This window comes from Anomaloglossus baeobatrachus, chromosome 4, assembly GCF_048569485.1.
Source record: "Anomaloglossus baeobatrachus isolate aAnoBae1 chromosome 4, aAnoBae1.hap1, whole genome shotgun sequence".
Classification (NCBI taxonomy): domain Eukaryota; kingdom Metazoa; phylum Chordata; class Amphibia; order Anura; family Aromobatidae; genus Anomaloglossus; species Anomaloglossus baeobatrachus.
Genome location: NC_134356.1, coordinates 450,306,939 through 450,329,773, shown reverse-complemented (window position 1 = coordinate 450,329,773; position 22,835 = coordinate 450,306,939). Strand labels below are relative to the sequence as shown.

General features: G+C 44.2%; 1 protein-coding gene and 1 long non-coding RNA gene across 2 annotated transcripts in view; one reads left to right on the top strand and one right to left on the bottom strand.

Annotated features, from left to right (window-relative positions):
- The window catches only part of RORA (RAR related orphan receptor A), a 492,964-nt gene that overhangs the window by 28,457 nt on the left and 441,672 nt on the right, over positions 1-22,835 (top strand). The gene's annotated exons all lie outside the window — the stretch shown is intronic.
- The window catches only part of LOC142301658 (uncharacterized), a 35,928-nt gene that overhangs the window by 1,641 nt on the left and 11,452 nt on the right, over positions 1-22,835 (bottom strand). The window contains exon 2 of the long non-coding RNA XR_012752862.1: positions 4,115-4,178. This is a non-coding gene — a long non-coding RNA (uncharacterized LOC142301658). The remainder of the gene's footprint in view (positions 1-4,114; positions 4,179-22,835) is intronic.

Sequence of the window (22,835 nt, the reverse complement as noted above, 5' to 3'; positions counted from 1 at the left end):
GGGACTGTCAAGTTCGGCTGAAAAAGCCTGAAGATATGGGGTTGTTTTTCAGCCAAAAGAGTTTTAATATTGGCCAGGATCAATGGTGGTCTTAATGCTAAGCTATATGTGACTATCCTTAAAGACCAGTTACTTCGTACACTCAAATACTATGGGTATGAAAAGGACGAAATAGTGTTCTTCATCAAGATTGGTGAAGAAATGGTTCAAGGACAATGAAGTAGAGCTGCTGGTTTGGCCCCCACAGTCCTCAGACCTCAACTCAATCAAACACTTGTTTGTAGAGTTGAAATAAAAGCTGTATACATACACCACTGAGCCGACCAGTATGCACCAATATTGGGAACGTGTAAAAGAAACCTGAGATCAGATTTTGCCCGAGACATGCTTGAATCTGATCGAGGGCATGTCAGAAGGATTCAGGCAGCGTTGAAAGCCAAAAGTGAATTTACAAAATAATAAAATAATTAAAATAAAAATTTAGATTTTTTTTTGGAAGCAAAGCAGTAACAATGCAGTAACATGACAAGAATCTGCATAATTAATTATATGCTAAATAGTTGCAAGTCAAAATATGTATGAGATAACCAAGACGATTGTCTATAAAATTAAGGTAGCTGTAGTGGATGGTGAGATATGGAGCCTGAAAGTCAATAGTTCAAAACATTGTTTTCCTTTTGCTCCTGAGTGTATGGGCCCTTTGTAGTCGAATATCTCATAATCATGCACAATTCTACCTGCATTGGAAATGAAGATGGATCCCCTTACCTTTTGGGCCCCTGTGCGACTGCCCAAATTTCACCAATGGTACATGCACCCTGGTGCACATACACAGTAGATAGGGTCGTATTTAATGACATAGCTCTGATATGTAATCATTAGCCTGGGTCTACGTTTTAATTGTGTAGATCAGTCTACTGGATTTTGTGAATGATTAATTTATTTTTTTTTGCCCTTTTTGGATTTTCACATATAATATTCTATATAAACAACAACAGATGGTGAAAGATGGAAGAGCTAAGGATTACATGGTGTTAGGAAGACAGGGATTTTTAGAAAGGACATGAGGGCGTTCCTAGGGAAAAAAAAAATCTAACAATATTTGTGTTCCCTTCTATAGAATAGTTTCAGTTTTTCAAGCAATTTTGTTTATATAATATCTTATACATATAGTACAAAGCACCTTGGTTAAAAATCATAGTCTCATGATCCAGGCCGGCTTTGTCTCTCTATCTATGGCTCAGTGCCAGTGATATTTCTGCTTTGCAGCTTGTATACTGGTTCTGGTGAGTGTTCCTGATCTGTTCTCACTCCCTGCTACTGAATCCTGACCTGTACCCTCCCCCATTTATCTGCCTGTCCTGGTCCCTGACTTCCTGCTCCTGTCTGTTGTTTGTGTTTCCCTCTGCATACCTGATATCCCGGCTTCCGACTAGGTTCTGTTTTCTGACTTGTTATTGATCCTCCCTTTGCAGTGACTCGACTTTCCTGGCTAGACCCTGACTATTTGACTACTCTATTGCCCCCTGGTGGCTTGCTTGTTAACTGCCTGCTGAAGTTACTCTGCTGTACTTCAGCTGCCTTTACAGTGTTTCTTTGTCTCTCCTTCACTACTCTGCTGCCACCTAATGGGGAATACGCTGTACTACGTCTTACTAGCCTTTGTACAGCGTTACACATAGTAGTTTAGAATTGCTTAAAGTGTACCTATCACCTATGACTGTCGTTTTATTACAAAAAAAATTACTTGCTAGCTAAAATAAAGGCTTCTACGGAGGGTTGTGGGAACTCAGCTTTGGATATTGGGATCCCACAAAACGGGGGTTCAAACCCAACTTCTGCAGGCGTGTTGGGTACCTTTACAGGCTACAAACAGTTTTATTATTTTTTAAAATCACTTATTTATTGTTTTTGTAATAAAAAAGGTACCGTATATGCCGGCGTATAAGACGACTGGGCGTATAAGACGACCCCCAACTTCTGCCCTAAAAATATAGAATTTGGGATATACTCACTGTATAAGACTACCCCCGTTCAGTATGCTTCAGTATGCTAAGAGCAGGGGGCCGCACTGTGTGAGGAGGTGTTTTTTTTACTGTCCAGTATAACCAATAGGATTAGTGCAGGGGCCAGCATGTAAGCTCTTCATTAATGTCCCTGCATGGATGCGAGGGGAATCTGGCGTTACTGCACTAATCCTATTGGTTATACTGGACAGTGAAAAAAAAAACACCTCCTCACACAGTGCGGCCCCCTGCTATATATACGCTATATATCCGCTGTATATGCTGTATGATATACCAGTACGGGGCCGGGCTGTGTATCGCGTTTCCATAACGACGAGGCAGGAACTTCCCTGCTAGAGCGCTGACGTCAAGGCAGAGCTGCTTGCCTCTGATTGGCCAGCGCTCTGCCATTCAGCAGCGGTGACAGGAAGTTCCTCCCTCGTCGCTATGGAGGCAGAATCCAAGCGTGGAACGGAGTGGAGCGGCGTACTACAGCACCCAGGTGTATATCCGGCATATAAGACGACCCCCCACTGTAGCCATTATTTTAAGGGGGTAAAAAGTCGTCTTATACGCCAGTATATACGGTAATACTAGGTATTTTTTAAGGTTCAGTTAGGTGGAGGAAGAACTTAAGGAAGAAGAAAGAAACCTGCAGAACACTGTATTGTAAAAAGATGCTAGTTTAACTGAATAGCTATCATCTTTTTTGTGTACATAAAATTAGACCAGAAAAGACGAATTGCAGCTCACCCCTGAATAAATTGGTCTGTAGAGAAAACTTTTGAACAGGAAAGCACTTGAGAGAAAAAGCAGCCAGCATCCCTGATAAAACTTTCAATTTTATTTCATCTTATAAAAATATAGACCTTCTTAGACAATTAGAATAGACATCCAGCATTTACGCGTTTCAGGCCGCTGTGCCCTGTATTCACTAATGGTCATACCGGTTCTTAACATGTATATGGTGGATGTCTATCCTAATTGTCTAAAAAGTTCTATGATTTTAACAGATGGAAAAAAATTAAAACTTTTATCAGGCATGATGGATGCTTGTTTTCTAAACTTAGACTAGAAGTCAAAAGAATTTAAAGGAGCTGACCATGTTATCTTTATTTTCATAGATGTGTTTGGGATATGATTTTATGGCACAACGTGCCTAGGCTCTTGCTTGCCCTGAGCTCACCCTGGCTAGTGAGAAGGGTAGCAATAACACTAGTCTCACCACTGAAATATTACCACACAAGGTAAGGGAGACAGACAGAGGATAAATAGACACAAAAAGGAAAACATTCCAAGCTCCTCCACTACAGCCAAATACCACAGCTGCAATAATCACAACTCCTCAGCTTCTTCCATAGGCAGGCTCCTTCCAAAGTGGTTGTCATAGAATGAGACTCTATAACCAGCATCAGATGGTAAGACATAAGTATTGCAGGCTCTCCACCTGCACTTTTTATTACAGTATGTTTCATAGACTACACAGCTCTCCTTCCCCAAAATGTGACCAGATCTGTCCATCAGCCTCATCCAACCGGAGAATACATCACATGGGAAAAATTGTCCTTCAGAGCAGTCTGATGGACAGATCTGGTCACATTCTCCTACCTCAGCATCCTTTTCCACACTGTAGAACATTTTGCCATAGGTGTGTTACAAAATGGTTATTTATTACCTGGGCATTTTGCTCTAAAATTTTCAGTCAAATTCTTGAAAATGAAGGAATAAGAAATCATTATCAGCTGAATTTCTACAAAAGAATATGCATGCTAAAAAAATGCAACATGCCCTACTTTATGCATGCATGTCATTTTGCTATTTGTGTATGTGTATATGAAAACCCTATAGACAGGTTTTCGGTACTCAATACATAGTGAAAATCCACTGAAATTCAAACATCTCATTGTGGCTTAATACGTAAGCAGATTCACTGGCAATCTCTCTGGATTTAGTACTTGAAATATTGTCCAGTTTGATTGACCTAGAGGTGTGTTCACACAGAGTTTTTCAACATGGATTTTGCTTCAAAACTCACATAAAAAGCTTCAAATACTTTTTGAATACTCTTCAAATGCATTTTAAACAAAATCTTGAACATGTGAATTTACCTTCTATTTTACTGTAGATAATCACTTTTTGACCTTCTGTTATCCTTATTCCTTCTTTACTGATCTGTTTTATGAAAGGAACAGAAAAACAAAAATGATCCCAATGCCAGATGCATTTCATGATTTTAACACCAGAGCGCACAGCGTGCAGCACAGCACAAGGGTAACAACGGGAATGATATAGAAAGAAGGCCCTGGTGATAGGGAGATAGGGAGAAGGGAAAAGGGAGTCTGCAACTCACATCAGTCTGTACCCTATGCTTCCTAAAGTACCTATATGGGTCTTTCTCCCCTTCACCGCCACGTGCCTAGGCCCTCACTTGCCCTGAACTCACCCTGGCTAGTGAGAAGGCTAGAAAGAAGACTAGGCTCAATACTGCAATAATCCCACACAAGGTAAGGGGTAAGGGAGACAGACAGAGGGAAAATAGACACAAAAAGGAAAACACTTCAACTTCCTCCAATGTAGCCAAACACCACAGCTGCAATAATCACAACTGCTCAGCTTCCTCTAGAGACAGGCTCCTTCCAAAGTGGTCAGCATAGAATGAGAATCTATATCTGGCATCATATGGTAAGACATGTGACATTTTATAGTGAAGGGGAGTGGTCACAAAAGAGCTGCACCTGAGATTAAGGCTACCAAAGATAGCCAGATAAGAAAGAGCTACATCCCTACATCACTAAGGCCTCTTTCTCACGTCCGTGAAAATCACGCACATTTTTTCATGGATATATCAAAGGTGCGTATTGCACTTCATGTGCCGTGTTTATGGCATGTATGTGTTCTCCGTGTGCTATCCGTGATAACACACGGAGAATGGGAACTTTCTGCTCACCTGTCCCTGGCGTTGCTGTCCATGGTGCTGATCTACGGTCTTCGGCCCTGCCTACTCCCCGCTGCTGCTTGTGGCCAGCAGTGGAGTGAATATTCATGAGCATAATGAGCGGGGGTCGGAAGCAAGTGGCAGCAGCGGCAGAGACAGCAGCGCTGAAGAAGGTGAGTGGCGGGGTAGCTCAAAATATTGCAATGTTTTGCCAAAAATCTCCATTTATTAATAAGTACAGTTTAGAAATCGTGCTGGCTCCCTCATTTTGATATTGCTGAAGAAGGTGAGTATAGAAATTCCTTTTAATTCACAGACACATGTAGTGCGTGTCACACGGATCACATCCGTCCGTGTGTGGTCCGTGTGACACCCGTGATGCCGGAGAAAAACGGACATGTCTACATGTGGAGCACATGGGCACATGGCAAAACACGCACGTGAGCGCAGACCCATTGATTTTAATGGGTCTACATGTGCCCATGTCTCCGGCACATGAGGGATTGGACCAAACACGTACCGGAGACAAGGACATGTGAAAGAGGCCTAAAAGGAAGTAGAAACAGCCAAATACAAAGTTGTTGACTTGCGAAAAATAAGGTGTTGTGACCTTCTGGTCCCACACTCGCCAGAGGTCCCCCCAGAGCGGGACACACTCATGACAACGATAGACCCTAACAGCGCCCAATCACTTAATTTGCTATAAAGTAGTCCGATGAATTTCTATTATAATATCCATCCTGCAGTAGGTATTATCCAGTCCCATTTTGACCATTAATTTTGTCCAGATCTGTGATTTAGGCACAGAACAAAGCCAGAAACACAGAAGTGAGCACAGCCTGGATTTACTTGGTAGCGGTACACAAAATGTGCAAGAAAATTGACTTTCCCTTTTAAAGACTTTTCCTTTTCTGAATATGTATGCATGCTAGTGCTTTACAAAATCATTTACAATATTTGAGTACTACGAGAAGCTTTTCTTTACTTATAAAAAAAAAGATAAGATCACATAAATAGAAATAGGAAAATGTATGTTCTAGGTGAAGCTGCAAATCATTGCTTTAAATAGTACATAATTCGGCAGATCCTGAACTATTTTTGCCTTTCAACATTTCATCTTTTAACACTGCCTATGGAAAAGCTCTGAAAACATATGCTGAGTATTATTAAACACTTTTGTTGTACAGTAGGATCCTTCTGTTAAATATCTGAAAGATGGCGAGAAAATCGTATGTAGGACAATGCATTAAAAAGTTTTAAAAGTTAAAAACCCATTTAACAGTTTATTTGTGTTCAATTTATTTATCTAATCAAAGGGTTATTCCCAATATAGTAAGTTAACCCCTATTAGCTATTTTCAGCCTAGCCATAGAAAATGAATTAATTGAAGCATGTGCACCTCGGCTCCATTCAGGAAGGGGTTCTGCAGCCTGGTTCCCAGGATCCGGAGCTCCGTACTCGAGATTACAGGGGGTCCCTACAGATAAAGAATAACTAACTACGTATAACTAAAGGCACATTTACAGCACTCGCCTAAAGGCCTGGTTTACGTTTGTCCAGTCCTTATACAGTTGGCAGATCATCCCGTTTCCGTGATGCCGACCAATGTTGACTTTTACTCCCATATTACAAATGTTATCAGCCAGCTAACAATTGTTTGCAAATTCATTGCTATCATATTTACATGGGCTAGTGATGAGTAAATTAGCACCTTATCGGTAAAATCAAAAGATCACAATGTACGCGATGTGCTCACGTTGTTTTTTTCTGTGCTTCTTTTTTGCACACAAAAAAGCATGTTTTGGCAGAAAAAAGGTAGCTGAAAAAACTTCCATTTTTATTGCATTTGTATGTTTTTTCATTTGTGTTTTTCCTGTTTTTTGTGTGTATTTTTTAGTCATGGCGATCATGGGGGTTCAGATGCTATACCCCCGAGATTGCCGCCAGGTCTCTGGCTGATGTCACTGCCGGGACCCCTCTCGCACTGCCCGGAGTGGTGCCTGCGCCGCTTCCAGCAGTTTAACCCACTGATCAGTGTGATCGCAGCATTTAGAAGGCAGGGTGAGGAATCGCTTGCCCCTCCCTGGCGATCAGGTTCCTGTAATCACATTGATCCAATTGCTACCATGGTAATCCTGGATCGTCACCATGATGACCCGGGATACTGAGCTACGGAGAGCCTCACAGACCATGCTGTACGAATTAACAAAGTTACTCAACACATCCATTTGTGGAGTTTATCTGTAGGTAAACAGTAAGGCTATGTGCTCACGTGGTGTTTATTTTGCGGTTTTTTTTATGCATTTTTCCTTGCTTATTTTAATCAATGAAAGCAAGGGCAAAGCATACCAGCAAAGTCTATGAGAATCGTGACTTGCTGTGCACACGCTGCTTCTTTTTTTTTTGCAGATTTTGATGCTGAAAAAAGAAGCGGCATGTCAATTGTTTCTGCGTTTTTTTCCGCGCTTCTATAATCCCCTGCAATGCTTTATCACTACAGGGGATTATAGCGCAGCACTTTGCCTCACACACCATGCTGTATGCATGGTGTGTGAGGCAAAGAGCTGCGATTATTCCCCTGTAGTGATAAAGCTCCACATATGGAGGTGTTGAGTAACTTTGTTAATTCATAATATCTTACAACGGTCACAGATTGTGTTATAGTTAAGGGTTGAATTAAATAGTCTGTTGTTACTGGAAACATTTAATGAACTTGTAATAGGAAACACGCATTGCTCACAAGTTCTGGCTCCAGTGCTGGGCCTTTCTCCCTTTTCTATGGCCACCTCCCTGTGTAGTAATCCGCACTGGGTATCTCAGGTAACCTAGCGAACTCCTCTGATATCATCACTTTAGGCCTTTTAGGGCAGTTTCAGGCACAACTTAGATGGCTGAGTTTTAAATGTATCAGGCGTTTGTTTCTTTCTCACTTGGCTCAGCTCCAGCCGGGTCTCTAATCATACACTTCTGCTACTCCTGACTTCCTTGCTAACAGTCAACGTTATTTCTAAGCTCAATCCACCTTTATAGGTGTTGTCCACACCTGCATCTCAGCACATAGGTTATCAACTCATCCGAATTCTTCGCTGCCCTGTTCACAACTAGCCTCTGCAAGCAAGGTAATGCATCTCTTCAAGCAAGTCTTCAGTGTATCTATAGTACACTGCTTTACTGTGGTTAACCATTTACTTGCTACAAGTTCTTTACATACATTCCTTTATTAACTATGGCCCTGCTGAAAGATATCAGACTGCATTCACTACTCTGCTACACCTGTGTTTTTCACTTTCCCTACTGGAATATACGAGACTGCATACATGTAATAACTGCTTTCCTGCTTGAAGATACCAGTTTCCTATACAGTTACTGTTTCCATGTGTATATGACCACCTGGCTCTGGTTCATCTGTGCTACCTGTTTGTCTGCTGTCCTGGTCTGCACTGATCCACATGTGGTTCATCAAAATTTGCTCCTCTGCACCCACCACTGCCTTTGGTCCTTGTTGCTCAACCAAACCTACAGCTTAGACCAAAGGTCGGTTACCTTTTTGGCTGAGAGAGCCATGAACGCCACATATTTTAAAATGTGATTCTGTGAGACCCATATTCCCCAGGGGGGAAGGGGCGGTGGTGGAGCAGCTCAGAAAGTCCCAGGAGGCAGGGTAGGCAATGCTGCTAGCACGGACAAGGGGGTATCACGACTCATTAGGGTCAGTGTGCGGATGATCAGTGATACTCATGCTCGTGGAGTGTCATGGCGCTGGGTGCCATTGACCTGTCAGCATGCTGCTTTGAATCTCCCTCAGTTGACCAGATCGACTTCAAGAAAATTGCCGCTGTGCATGTGCAGATCGGTGCGATGGACTTCAAGAAAATGATGCTGGAATCCTATCTGCGCACGCACCGCCTCCTCGGCCATTTTCTTGAAGTTGATCTCGTCAACTGATGGAGATTCAAAGCAGCCCACATCAATGGCGCCCGCTGCCGTGACACCCCATGAGCTCGCAGTATCGCCGACCCTGCGCCACCACTGCCTTCCCGGTACGCCATATGCGCTTTGTAAGACGAACCCCCATTTTTCCCCCAGTTTTGGGAGAATAAAAAGTGCATCTTACAAACCGGAAGATTTGTCTGCGAGCCAGATGCGGCCATCAAAAGAGCCACATCTAGCTCGCGAGCCGTAGGTTCCTGACCCCTGGCTTAGACAATCCATCTCACCAGGTATGCTCAGAACAACCCCTAACAATGTAAGTGATCTAATTGATCTAAGTGATCTAATTCAGTTCATCCCATGTAGGTAGACTGTGACTGTATCATAATTCATGCTATAAGTATTCATATTCAGAACTGTAGTAAAGCAAAGAACAAAAGCTGGTGCACGCATCAGATATGTCAAACTGATTCTTCTATTAACTATGGTCTGGAGGATTTAGAGTCTATTGATTTATAAGGAGGCCATGACAAAGAATTAGAAAACGCAAAACGAACGTAACTCATGTATCTGCAAATCCAGAGACTTGCGATTAATAAAAGAAGTTTGTCATATCTTGTCAATGCAATGACATTGGTCATTGAGATGGCTCGAGACATGAGCTTCTTGCTAATTACCAGTCTTCTGTATGAAGACTGGCAGATCATACTGAGACATCTACCATCATGGTAAATTGAGAGCGGATTGGTTAAATACTGATTTCCTATAGCATTGTTTCCGTCAATCTCCTTCTTTTTAAGGTTTTTGTCAAAAATAATCTCTTGTGTTTATGGCATAAATGTCTACAATAGAAATTCCTCTTTAAATAAACCATCAGTTATCAGTGATATTTAAGAATTATTATTGCCTGAGGGAGATATTTCACAAGAATTCTGTGTATTTGTCATGTCTCCTGTTACTGGAATCCCATGCTTACAGGGCAGTGCCCGCTATGGCTGTCCAATACATAGTACAATAACAAGGTGGCATTGCCTGGATCCAGACTGTGATATTTACACTGTGCAGTTTTCATACGTCTCATCATGCCATTGGTATTGTAACTACCTATTTTATGCCACAACTGCAGTACCAACCATCTCTGATGAGCAGTGAGTTAGTCCTGTGGATTCAGTGACTTATTTGCTAATTTTATAATGTTATTGAGAACAGCACTGGATGTGACAGAGGCAGTTCCATATCTGAGGAGGAGAATTGAGACTTAGAAGAAACCTAAATGTTACAAAGGTTCCCTTTAAATCCTAGTTGCTGTTGAAGCCCCTGCTACTTCCCCTATCAGGTGCAATATACACACAGAACCATGAGCAGTTCTGGGTGTATATTGCTAATCCCTGCCTAACCGTCCCTGTATACACTAGCATAGATAAAGAGATCTCTAGAAAAAGTATTTCTAAAGATCTTTTATCATATTCTAATGAGTGCAGGGACTAGTCACAAGGGCGTTCCTGCCCTCATTCCACCCTCTTAGCATGTTAGCATACCCAGGTGTGCTAACATGCTGTTCATTGCAGCATCCCCAGCGGTGAGGCACGTACCTGTGTCTGCTGTCACTGCTGTTCCGGTCATGCGCACTAGACCTCTCTGAAGCCGGGACACATACACCCGACTTCATATTTCACATGACCGGAAGTAGCGGACATTCAAAAGAACAGTGACAGCAGATACAGGTACGTAGGTGGCTGGTGATGCTGTATTGAACACCATGTTAGCACACCCCTGTGGGTGTGCTACCATGCTAAGAGGACGGAATGAGCGCAGGAACTATCGCCCTTGTGACTAGTCCCTGGCCTCATTAGCATATCATAAAAGATCTTTAGAAATACTTTTTCTAAAGATCTCTTTATCTATGCTAGTGTATAGAGGGACAGTTAGGCAGGGATTAGCAATATGCACCCAGATCTGCTCATGGTTGTGGGTGCATATTGTACCTGACAGGTTCCCTTTAAGACTGTGAGTGTGCTGATCTTGTGAGAGATCACAGACTCAAAGGACTGTAAGATGCTGGAGAAGCACACTTGGATAGGCAGTACAATTACCTGTTTATGTAAAAAAGTTGGTCACATTATTGCCTATCCACAATATAAGTAAAAAATAAATGATAGGTGGGTCTCCACCCAAGTTAGGGGTTACCTGTGTGAAGGAAAGGGCAAGGTGCATGCATTACCACCACTTTGCTTACTTCTATGGGAATGACCACAGTGAATGAAGCTGTGGTCGTGCATGTAGACTGCCGTTCCATTTACACATCAGTCTTTTAGAGCCACATTCTCTGGATTTCTGCTGGTCTAAGCCTGCTTTCACACTACGTTTTTTTAACATGCGTCCTGAACGTTTTTTAACGCAAAAACGGATCCAGTGCAAATTCGTTTTCATTTCAATGCATTTGCAATGGACTCGCGTCAACATGCGTTCACCTGCGTTTGCGTGCGTTATAGTGAGGATCCAGCGACTTGGAGTTTTTAAACTTTTTTCAAAAACACTACTTATAGTGTTTTTGAGCTGCGTCCAAATACTGCAAATTGCTGGATCCTGACAAAACTGCACGCAAACGTATGTGAACGCTGGCATGCTGATAGACAGGATCCTGCTTGCTCTACTGAGCATGCCCAGAAACCAGTCTGGTGTGATCAGTCTCTCTCTCCCCCTCCCTCTCCCCCACTCCCTCTCTCCCCCTCCCTCTCTCCCCCGCCTGAGTGCTGCGGAGGCTCATAACCAAGGTAAACATCGGGTCACTTGCTTGGATACCCGATGTTTACCTTGGTTACTTGTGCAGGGAGCCCGGCTCCTAGCAGCTGCAGACGCTTGTAACCAAGGTAAATATCGAGTATCCAAGCAAATTACCCAATGTTTACCTTGGTTGCGAGCCTCCGCAGTTGTCAGATGCCGGCTCCCAGTCTCATGTTCAGTACCCCTCACTCCCTATCACATGACTCCAATGCCCGCCCATAAACTTCAAGTGACAGGATCCTGCAAAATAACACATGCGTTTGCATGCGTTTTTCTCTGCAAAAACAGGATCCGCTTTTGCAGCAAAAAAACGTTCATGACGCATGCTAAAAAAACGTCTGAAAGCAGCCTTAGCGGCTGGATGCACGTGAATTATACATTTATTATGTATCCTTTGGATTGGAATAAAATCTGGACAGTTATGCAACTGAATATTCTCTAGATCATTAGCGGTGAATACAACAGTAACATCTGTGGTTAGTATGAAGAGTCTCAGGGGATGTCCAGACCTAAACACAGAGGGCAAAGGTCTTAATTCTTGAACCTAAGTCCACAATGATGTTGTGACGCTGATCTAAAGGAAATGTATTTGGTGGGAAGCATGTAACAGATGCAGCTGAATTTTTCATTGAACTCTGTACAGCTGTGATAAGTTAGTAAGTTAATGTGTCCCTTTAATACTGGCACAGAATCATTCTTTACAGCACTACAGCCGCTTTTGCATAATCACATCCACAAATATGGCATTAAAGGGAATCTGTCACCACATTTGAGATATCTAACCAGTAATATGGGCGTACAGATTATAGAATGCTGAAAAAAACATACCTGTCTGCCTTATATTAGACGTTTTGTGGTAGATATATCAGCTTTTATGACTTTATGTAGATGACTTCCAGGCTATGGGGAGCACATTGCTTGGAAGATAACTCTCCTCAGCATATAATTTATGATGCTTCTGTGCAGAGTCACTGGAACTTCCACTCCCATTATTCGCCAATGTGCAGAAAAACTGGAGCGGTGGTACTAGTGACTCGCCAGCACCTGCGCAGAAGCAACGGGAAGTCAGTGCCCATAGACGGGTGGAATAGTGATGGGGAACCACGGCAGTTACAATGCGCAGACACGGGATTTGCAGAAGAGCACCCGATGTCACAGGGACAGAGTGACGCTGTGGGAGGCGATACATAGGCTAATGAGGTGCGGAGACAGAGTTATCTTCCAGGCAACGTCCTCCATAGCCTGGAAGAGGTTATTTACATAAAGTCATAAAAGCTGTTAAATCCACATAGCTTCTGATATGAGGTACAGGCATTAGTATTTTCAGCAGTCTATAACCTGTATGCCCATATTAATAGTTTAGATAGGTCAGATGTGGTGACAGATTCACCACCTGTGCTGATAGCCCTACCTATGACGCCTGGAACACTAGACCACTAGCACTTATGTTTTTGAGAATTACCCCTGTGGCTAAATCTACATGAGAATGATGAGGTTGGACTCCTGGCAGCCTCCCCAGTCATCTGATTGAATGGACCTTGATGTTCTGATGAGCTGCTTCTTTGTTTCCCAGACAGCGCTGTGCATTTTATTGTGGATGTCCCTGGTACTGCAGCTTGATAGTTAACTCTTAAGGTACCGTCACACATAACGAGATCGCTAGCGAGATCGCAGCTGAGTCATGGATCGCAGCTGAGTCACGGTTTCTGTGACGCAGTAGCGATCCCGTTAGCGATCTTGTCATGTGTGACACCTACCAGCGATCAGGCCCCTGCTGTGAGATCGCTAGTCGTTGCAGAATGGTCCAGACCATTTTCTTCAAAGGTGATGTCCTGCTGGGCAGGACACATCGCTGTGTTTGACACTATGTGACAGGGTCACAGTGACTGCTGAGATCGTTATACAGGTCGCTACTGCGACCTGTATTGTTCCTGCATCGCTGGTAAGGTCTGACTGTGTGACATCTCACCAGCGACCTCCTAGCGACTTACCAGCGATCCCTAGCAGGTCGCATTGTTTTCGGGATCGCTGGTAAGTCGTTGTGTGTGACTGGGCCTTTACATACCATGATACAGAAAACCGTAAATTGACATTTAACAAAATCCAAGTAATTAAAAAATGTCCCATTAAAGTATCTAGCATACTATTGCTACCTCTGTAAGTGAATGGCAATAACAGGGATAACAAAATATACAGGGCTGTGCCTGGTAAACAAAGAAATTGCCACAGCGCTCTTAAGTTGATGGTTTACCATACAGATAAGTCATTGCTATCATGGTATCAAAGTCCTGCAAAACCTCTTTGAATGTATCTTATTTTTTAAATATAGCTGTATTCAGTTCTTCCACATCTAAAGCCTTGGTACTTTAGAGGTATTCTAAAAGCGGGTCTGGAAATCTACTTCAAGGCACAAGTGTCACAAGACTGTGAAAGTGAAATAGCTCAAAACTGCTGTAAGAATCAAGTGTTTTTGCAGAAAACTGAAATTGATGAGAAAGTGACACCACTAAAAATAAATATATATATTTAAATATTTTCTTTTTCATTTTTTTCTGTTATCTCTTATGCTAAGAAGAAAAACAGTTATTAATATAAAGGAAATGAAAGGCTAGAAAATATTGACTAAAGTCTGATGTGTTATAGGGAAACAGCAACAGCTTCTGCACAGTCTAGACCAGGGGTGGGCAATTAATTTTCCCAAGGGGCAGCATGAGGGCCAAACCAATCGGCCAAACTTAATTCTGCTCAGTATTATTATTAGTTTATATTAATTTGTATCACTTAAGCAGAAGTATGGTAACTAGCTGCTACTGCTAATGCATGTTACAATATGGCTTAGAGTACATGTATTCTTACCTGTAAAAAAACAAGTACTGCTTTTTATAAAGCTCAAACCACAGAGTATGATGTCCTCATAGCCCCTCTGCTCAGTATGATGTCTCCACACAGCCCCTCTACACAGTATGATGTCCCCACACAGCCCCTCTACACAGTATGATGTCCCCACACAGCCCCTCTGCACAGTATGACAGCCCCACACAGCCCCTCTGCACAGTATGATGTCCCCACACAGCCCCTCTGCACAGTATGACAGCCCCAGGCTTCTCACCCTCACACCATACCTCAGGTACGTTAGTTTTGTGTAATCAGACACCCTGCGCTACTAGTTATACTTGCACTTGCAAGAATCTTGGTGGTATTATATTACAACGTTGGCACAGGTAATGTCTAGCAGTCAGTGGGTTTTGAATTTATGCTGATTGATTGCTATAGATCATCCATTACCTTGGTCTCTTGGCTCACTGACTGCTCTGAATATCTATATATGTACCAGTATGCTGTGGGGGTGCCATTTGGTGGTATTTATCGCCTGTCTCTACATTTTTTAATCACTTTTTTTGCCTTATGTATTTTCTACTCAATAAAATTTATACATTTTGTTTCAACTATAAAGTCTTTGTACAGATTCTTCTTCTCTCGTTACAATTAATTTCTGTATATGGCTTTTTCCATATGCTAATTATGGCACGAGATTTCTCGTGTGTTATGGTATTGTTTGTTCACAGTATGACAGCCCCACGGGGCCCCTCTGCACAGTATGATATCCCCACACATCCCCTCTACACAATATGATGTCCCCACACAGCCCCTCTGCACAGTATGGAAACCACACACAGCCTCTGTGGCCCAGTATTATGTCCCCACAGAGCCCCCTTACCCAGTATTAAATCTCCAAACAGCCCCCTTGCTCAGTATTATGTCCCCACATAGCCCCCTTATACAGTATTATCTCCCTGTAGCCCATTTGCCCAGTTTTTTGTCAGCCAGGCCAGGACCAAATGGTATAGAGATAAATGAGCATGATCGGAGTCATTAATAAACTTTCTTTACTGAACATCTTTATGAGAAGTATAAAGATTGGCTAGCAAACACAACACTTAAAGGTAAAGCTGGGCAAAGTGCTGCTATCGGGCCACATCCAGCCCTCTGGCTGTTCCAATCTGGCCTGTGGACCGAGACAACCAAAGGGCTAAAAACAGTGGACCATAGGCCACACCATGCCCTCCCCCGATGCTTGTTTCCTGATGTCACCGCTATTTGCAACCACAGGATGCAGACAGCGCCGAAGGTGGAGGAAGGACTGCTGGCTCTGTCTTCCATCAATCGGCAATTGTAAGTGCACCAAACACTGGTGCAGAGCGCTGGGGAATAGGAGCAAGGTGAGTATGCGGTGTGTTTTTTATTGTGTGTATGGGATGTTTGCATATAGGTAGGAGGCCGTGTGGGGGCTCATACTGTATATAGTGAACTATGTGGGGGCTGAAAGTATATAGAAGGCTATGTGGGGCTCATTATTATGTATGGAGGACTACAGTGACATGCAAAAGTTTGGCCACCCCTGGTCAAAGTTAATGTTATTGTGAACAGTTAATCAAGTTGAAAATGAAATCATTTCTAAAAAGGCATAAAGTTAAAGATGACATATTTCCTTTGTATTTTAAATTTTATATTTTTAATGAACAGAAAAGAAAAATAGTCCAATGCAAACGTTTGGGCAACCTGCATAGTTAGCACCCCTATGACAAGTATCACAGCTTGTAAATGCTTTTTGTAGCCAGCCAAGAGTCTTTCAATTCTTGTTTGAGGGATTTTCATCCATTCTTCCTTGAAAAGGTCTATTAGTTCTGTGAGATTCCTGGATCGTCTTCCACGCATTGCTCTTTTGAGGTTTAGCCACAGATTTTCAATGATGTTCAGATCAGGGGACTGTGAGAGCCATGGAAAAACTTTATTTTTTATTATTATTATTATTATTATTATCCATTTTTAGAAGCCATCCTATTTTCAACTTTAGATTTTTTACTGATGGTTTTATGTTTGCATCAAGAATTTGTTGAAATTTCATTGTATCCATTCTCTGCCACAAGCACCGTCTCTTGAGGGTTATCTGCTGCCACATATGCAGCTGGACATCAGAATGGCGATTGTGCCTTGAAACTCCTGATGAACCCCAATATATATTAGTGGGGGGAAACGCGTCGAGTTTTTTCCTTTGGACATATTGCGGACTGTATACTTCTGTGGAAAAGCTGCCATGAGAACATAAGATGAGATAAGTGACCATCTTTAAGTATCCAAATATATACAAACTGCCTGTACCTGAATTGGTGAGGGAGTTTAGGGTCAGCTACCAAGGGCTAGCCGCCGTGGAATGGGGGCACCTATTTAACGTTAGGGTGCGTGTAACGAAAGTTATATCTCCATTGTCAGGTAGCGGACAGACTGAGGTAGGGTGCATTTAGACTCTGGTACCTTAATCTGAATAGACAATACTGGAAGTCCAAAAAGGTGGAGGGATCTCCAACTGTGGCCTTATGAGCTTTTTCTCCTCTTTCTGGACTGTGTTTATGCAAAGAGCTGCCGTAAGAATACTAAGATAAGTGATCTCCTTATCTGAACGAAATTAATTAAATATCTAAACTGCCTGTACCTGTATCAGTGAGGGAGTTTAGGGGCAGCTATAAAGGGCTAGCCGTCGTGGAGTGGGGGCACCTCTTTAACTTTAGGGTGCGTGTAACATAAGTTATATCTCCATTGACAGGTAGCGGACAGATAGATTTAGGGCGTATCTAGATCTGTTTGCCCTAATCTAGATAAACAATACCGTAATCTCCACAACAAACTCCGCATAATAAAAGGGGTCCATAATTGTGGCCTTATTTGTGTCCGAATTTTTTGTTTTGTTTATGTTGGTTGTGTGTATCACTCACGGTGTGGGATTAATTTGTACTTTTAAATTTATCTAATAAAAATTGATGTTTTAAATATTTAATGAAGGTAGGACTGCTAGTAAAAATTTGATATACTGCCTCCAAAAATAATAATCTCCTCTAGTTTGATCCATTCTCTCTACCCTTGAAATGTGCCCCGTGCCATTGGCTTCAACACAACCCAAAGCATGATTGACCCACCCCCATGCTTAATGGTTGGTGACATGTTCTTTTCCTGAAATTCTGTGCCTTTTTTTCTCCACATAAACCTATGATCATTGCCTTCAGTTCTATTGACCTCAGTTCCAGTTTAACCTCATCGGTCGACAGGAATTGTTTCCAAAATGCATCAGGCTTGTTTAGATGTTGTTTTGCATACTTCTGATTCTGAATTTTATGGTGATGACCAGGGCCGTATTTGGGGTTTTTGCTGCCCTAGGCACTGTCAGTGGTGGCGCCCCCTTCTGATCAGTCAGATTACGGTTATATGCACACAGCTTTTTTTTTTTTTTTCCAGACAGATCCGCCCTATAACCCGCCCAAAAAACCCAAACTCTAAATATTAAAGAAATGAACTCATACACTGCAATGTAAAACGACTTGCTGTTCATATGTTCAGTCTTTGGAGTTTTTTTAAGCGCGTCAGGTTTCCTCAGACATGAAGCGGCTGACAGTGACCGGTCCTTTATATGGCGCCTGCTGCTTGGATGCCGCTTACTAGTTGTGACCGGCCATTATATGGCGCCTGCTGCTTGGATGCCGCTTACTAGTTGTGACCGGCCATTATATGGCGCCTGCTGCTTGGATGCCGCTTACTAGTTGTGACCGGCCATTATATGGCGCCTGCTGCTTGGATGCCGCTTACTAGTTGTGACCGGTCCATTATATGGCGCCTGCTGCTTGGATGCCGCTTACTAGTTGTGACCGGCCATTATATGGCGCCTGCTGCTTGGATGCCTCTTACTAGTTGTGACCGGCCATTATATGGCGCCTGCTGCTTGGATGCCGCTTACTAGTTGTGACCGGTCCATTATATGGCGCCTGCTGCTTGGATGCCGCTTACTACTTCATTTAAAAAAATAAGTAAAATCCAGTAGCTAAAAGATGTTGGAAAAAACAACCAAGAAGCCACAGCAAAAAAAAATAAATATTTGCTTCAGGATAAAATGATGACTGTCCTGAAGTGTATTGTGTCTGAATAATTCCGGGGGTTCACAGACATCTAGAAGACGTGTGCACATGCCCTGATAGAGCCCAGAGCCTTCAGATAGTAGTTAAGACCTCCATACAAATTAACCTAAAGTTGTCTAAACCCGCCAATATTGACAGGTTCTGCTGATAGCCCAATGTGAACAGGGGCTCTCAATTCTGATTGTCAGGGGAATAAGGATCCAGAATGTCCAATTACGGAGTGTAGATCCTATTATCCTCTAAATGATAAGCTGCTGTCGGAGATGTCCAGCAGCGGCTCTAATAAAGAACACAGAAACACTTGGCAGAATGAGTGCTCCTGTATATTGGAGAGCCGAGCAAGATAGCTGCCGGCCTAAAAATCAGACTATAGTGTATGGGGGCTTTAGTCTATTACTTATTCGGCTGACAGACATGCAGATAGCTGTATTTTTAGTCCAGCACGCTGACCCTATGTTTTAGGATCAAGACTGATAAGGTAAAGATTACAACAGCCACATGACTATCACCAGAACCACCATCAGTACAGTAATACATAACTAAAACCACACTACATACTATAATACGTAACCAAAACCACAGTTAGTACAGTAATACATCAACAGAACTACTGTCAATACAGTAATATCACCAAAACCACCCTAAACACAATAACATCACCAAACCCACCCTGAAGACAATACATCGCCAAAACCACCATCAGTACATGAATACAATGCCAACTTCACACAGCAATCAAGTGCAGTGTCAGGTTAGACCCATATACATCTATGTATTGCATTAACGTACAACTCTCAGTATGTCCTTAACAATGGTAAGGAGATGCTGGTAGTTGTTACCAGCCATCATTAGACTGTGGACCATATAAGAACCACAATACTGATTAGTCCCAGGCAGTAGACTTAACTTTTGGACGAGATCTTATAGGTTTAGGTCCATTAATTCTGAAAAGATTAGTAGGGCAGAGGTGGGCTCAGTAGGGAGAAGGGGCATCATGGGGTGGGACTTGAGACCCCCACCAATTGCTCAAAAGACCTTTTAAGTGCACAGCTCAGAAGACAGGACTATGAAATTTTACTCCCGGAATCCATTCTGTCTGCATGTTCTGGTTCTGGGAAACACTCGGGGCCACGGTAGTCGGACCCCCAGCGATTGGAAAGTTATTCCCCATCCCAAGGATAGGGGGTAAGATCCCAATGTGAGAAAACCCCTTTAAAAGCAGCATTAACACTGCAGCCAAAGATGGGAAACTGATCTAAACAGTGTCCATCACCCGATGCACGAGCAAAACTTTCATTCGTCAGGTGAGATGATTTTTAAGCTGACTTAAAGGGAATCTGTCACCCCAAAATGACACCTAGACTACGGAAATATTTATATGGGGGACATGATCTGTGGAGAAATAAACCCACCCATATAGGTCAGCTTAAAAGGAACTGGTCACGACCTTTAATATTAAACTGCTCCATTGTCTTGTTAGTCAGAAAATGTGCATCATTTACATTGCATCACTAACAAGAGAGGGGGGGGGCAGTTTAAAATTGAAAAAGGGTGTAACAGGTTCCCTTTAATGTTCACTGAAAAAGCCACATTTATTTGATATGAAAATGAGGACATTTCTGCGCGGCCTAAGCCTGGGTGCACCATTACCACCTAATATAGGAAAATACTAGCCAGGCCTGTGTCTTAATAGTGATCCATTGGTGAGAGTGAGCACCATAACACCAAATCTCCTGACTGCACCGCACCCAACACTGCGGCACACTCCAAGCGTCAGTGCGGGTGTGCACACAACACAGGAGGAGCACAGCGGCACACGCCAAGCGTCAGTGCATGTGTGCATCCAACACATGAGGAGCACAGCGGCACACTCCAAGCGTCAGTGCATGTGTGCATCCAACACAGGAGGAGCACAGTGAGGAGGGGGACACGGCGCTGTGATGTGCTGTCTGCTCACTTCAACAACCTTCCTCATTGAATCAGCAGTCAAATACAGGCAGCAACCAGGTGTCAGAACGTGCCTGCATCACATTGCAGGCGCACCCACGCGGACACTGCAGGCGCACCCACGCGGACACTGCAGGCGCACCCACTGCAGTCACATTGCAGGCGCACCCACGCGGACACTGCAGTCACATTGCAGGCGCACCCACGCGGACACTGCAGTCACATTGCAGGCGCACCCACGCAGACACTGCAGTCACATTGCAGGCGCACCCACGCAGACACTGCAGTCACATTGCAGGCGCACCCACGCAGACACTGCAGTCACATTGCAGGCGCACCCACGCAGACACTGCAGTCACATTGCAGGCGCACCCACGCAGACACTGCAGTCACATTGCAGGCGCACCCACGCAGACACTGCAGTCACATTGCAGGCGCACCCACGCAGACACTGCAGTCACATTGCAGGCGCACCCACGCAGACACTGCAGTCACATTGCAGGCGCACCCACGCAGACACTGCAGTCACATTGCAGGCGCACCCACGCAGACACTGCAGTCACATTGCAGGCGCACCCACGCAGACACTGCAGTCACATTGCAGGCGCACCCACGCAGACACTGCAGTCACATTGCAGGCGCACCCACGCAGACACTGCAGTCACTTTGCAGGCGCACCCACGCGGACACTGCAGTCACATTGCAGGCGCACCCACGCGGACACTGCAGTCACATTGCAGGCGCACCCACGCGGACACTGCAGTCACATTGCAGGCGCACCCACGCGGACACTGCAGTCACATTGCAGGCGCACCCACGCGGACACTGCAGTCACATTGCAGGCGCACCCACGCGGACACTGCAGTCACATTGCAGGCGCACCCACGCGGACACTGCAGTCACATTGCAGGCGCACCCACGCGGACACTGCAGTCACATTGCAGGCGCACCCACGCGGACACTGCAGTCACATTGCAGGCGCACCCACGCGGACACTGCAGTCACTTTGCAGGCGCACCCACGCGGACACTGCAGTCACATTGCAGGCGCACCCACGCGGACACTGCAGTCACATTGCAGGCGCACCCACGCGGACACTGCAGTCACATTGCAGGCGCACCCACGCGGACACTGCAGTCACATTGCAGGCGCACCCACGCGGACACTGCAGTCACATTGCAGGCGCACCCACGCGGACACTGCAGTCACATTGCAGGCGCACCCACGCGGACACTGCAGTCACTTTGCAGGCGCACCCACGCGGACACTGCAGTCACATTGCAGGCGCACCCACGCGGACACTGCAGTCACATTGCAGGCGCACCCACGTGGACACTGCAGTCACATTGCAGGCGCACCCACGCGGACACTGCAGTCACATTGCAGGTGCACCCACGCGGACACTGCAGTCACATTGCAGGCGCACCCACACTGACACTTGGAGTGCTACTCTGCCCCTCCAGTGTCAGGACACGTGCAGAAATGCTAAGTGATTTTAAACAGCACTGACTCACCTAAGGACGAGGGACTGTCTTTAATATGCAAATAGGACGGTGCACATCTGCACCAAGACATCGGCCGCACCAGGGGGGGACAGAGGTAAGGTAAAACTGTACATGCCAGAGCGACGTCCCCTGTATAAATGTGTATGCAGATTAATTGCCATTTTGGGAGTAAAAGTAAAATGTCATCGCTCTTAGCAACACATTGTCCTGCGTCTCCCAAGACTCCCCTCTTGTCTGGTCTGCTGCAGCACATACTGCAATGGTGCCCGTATAGGGAATCTGTCACCAGGTTTTGCTCCCCCATCTGAGAGCAGCATAATGTAGAGACAGAGCCCCTGATTCCAGCGATGTGTCACTTACTGAGCTGTTTGCTGTCGTTTTCTCTGCTGCAGATCTCGCAGTTATACAGAGCTCATGAATATGCTGGACTACCTGCAGCACACCAAGTAGTCCTGTAATGATAACTACTGCTGATTAAACAGTGATGTTATCAAAACTACATTAAGCAGCCCAGTAAGTGACAACACTGGAATCAGGATCTCTGCCCCTACATTATGCTGCTCTCAAATTAGGTGGCAAAAACCTGGTGACAGACTCATAATTCTCACTAAAGAGTAACCACCCTAAGTAAGCCCAAGGCTGTGCCCAAGAATAAGTAATTGCCCATCACTGAGCTCACAGCACAAAGAATGACCCCACACCGTGTCACTTACAGTATACAGCCTCCACATTCTCTCCTATAACATTCCCACTACACTGCCCCCTC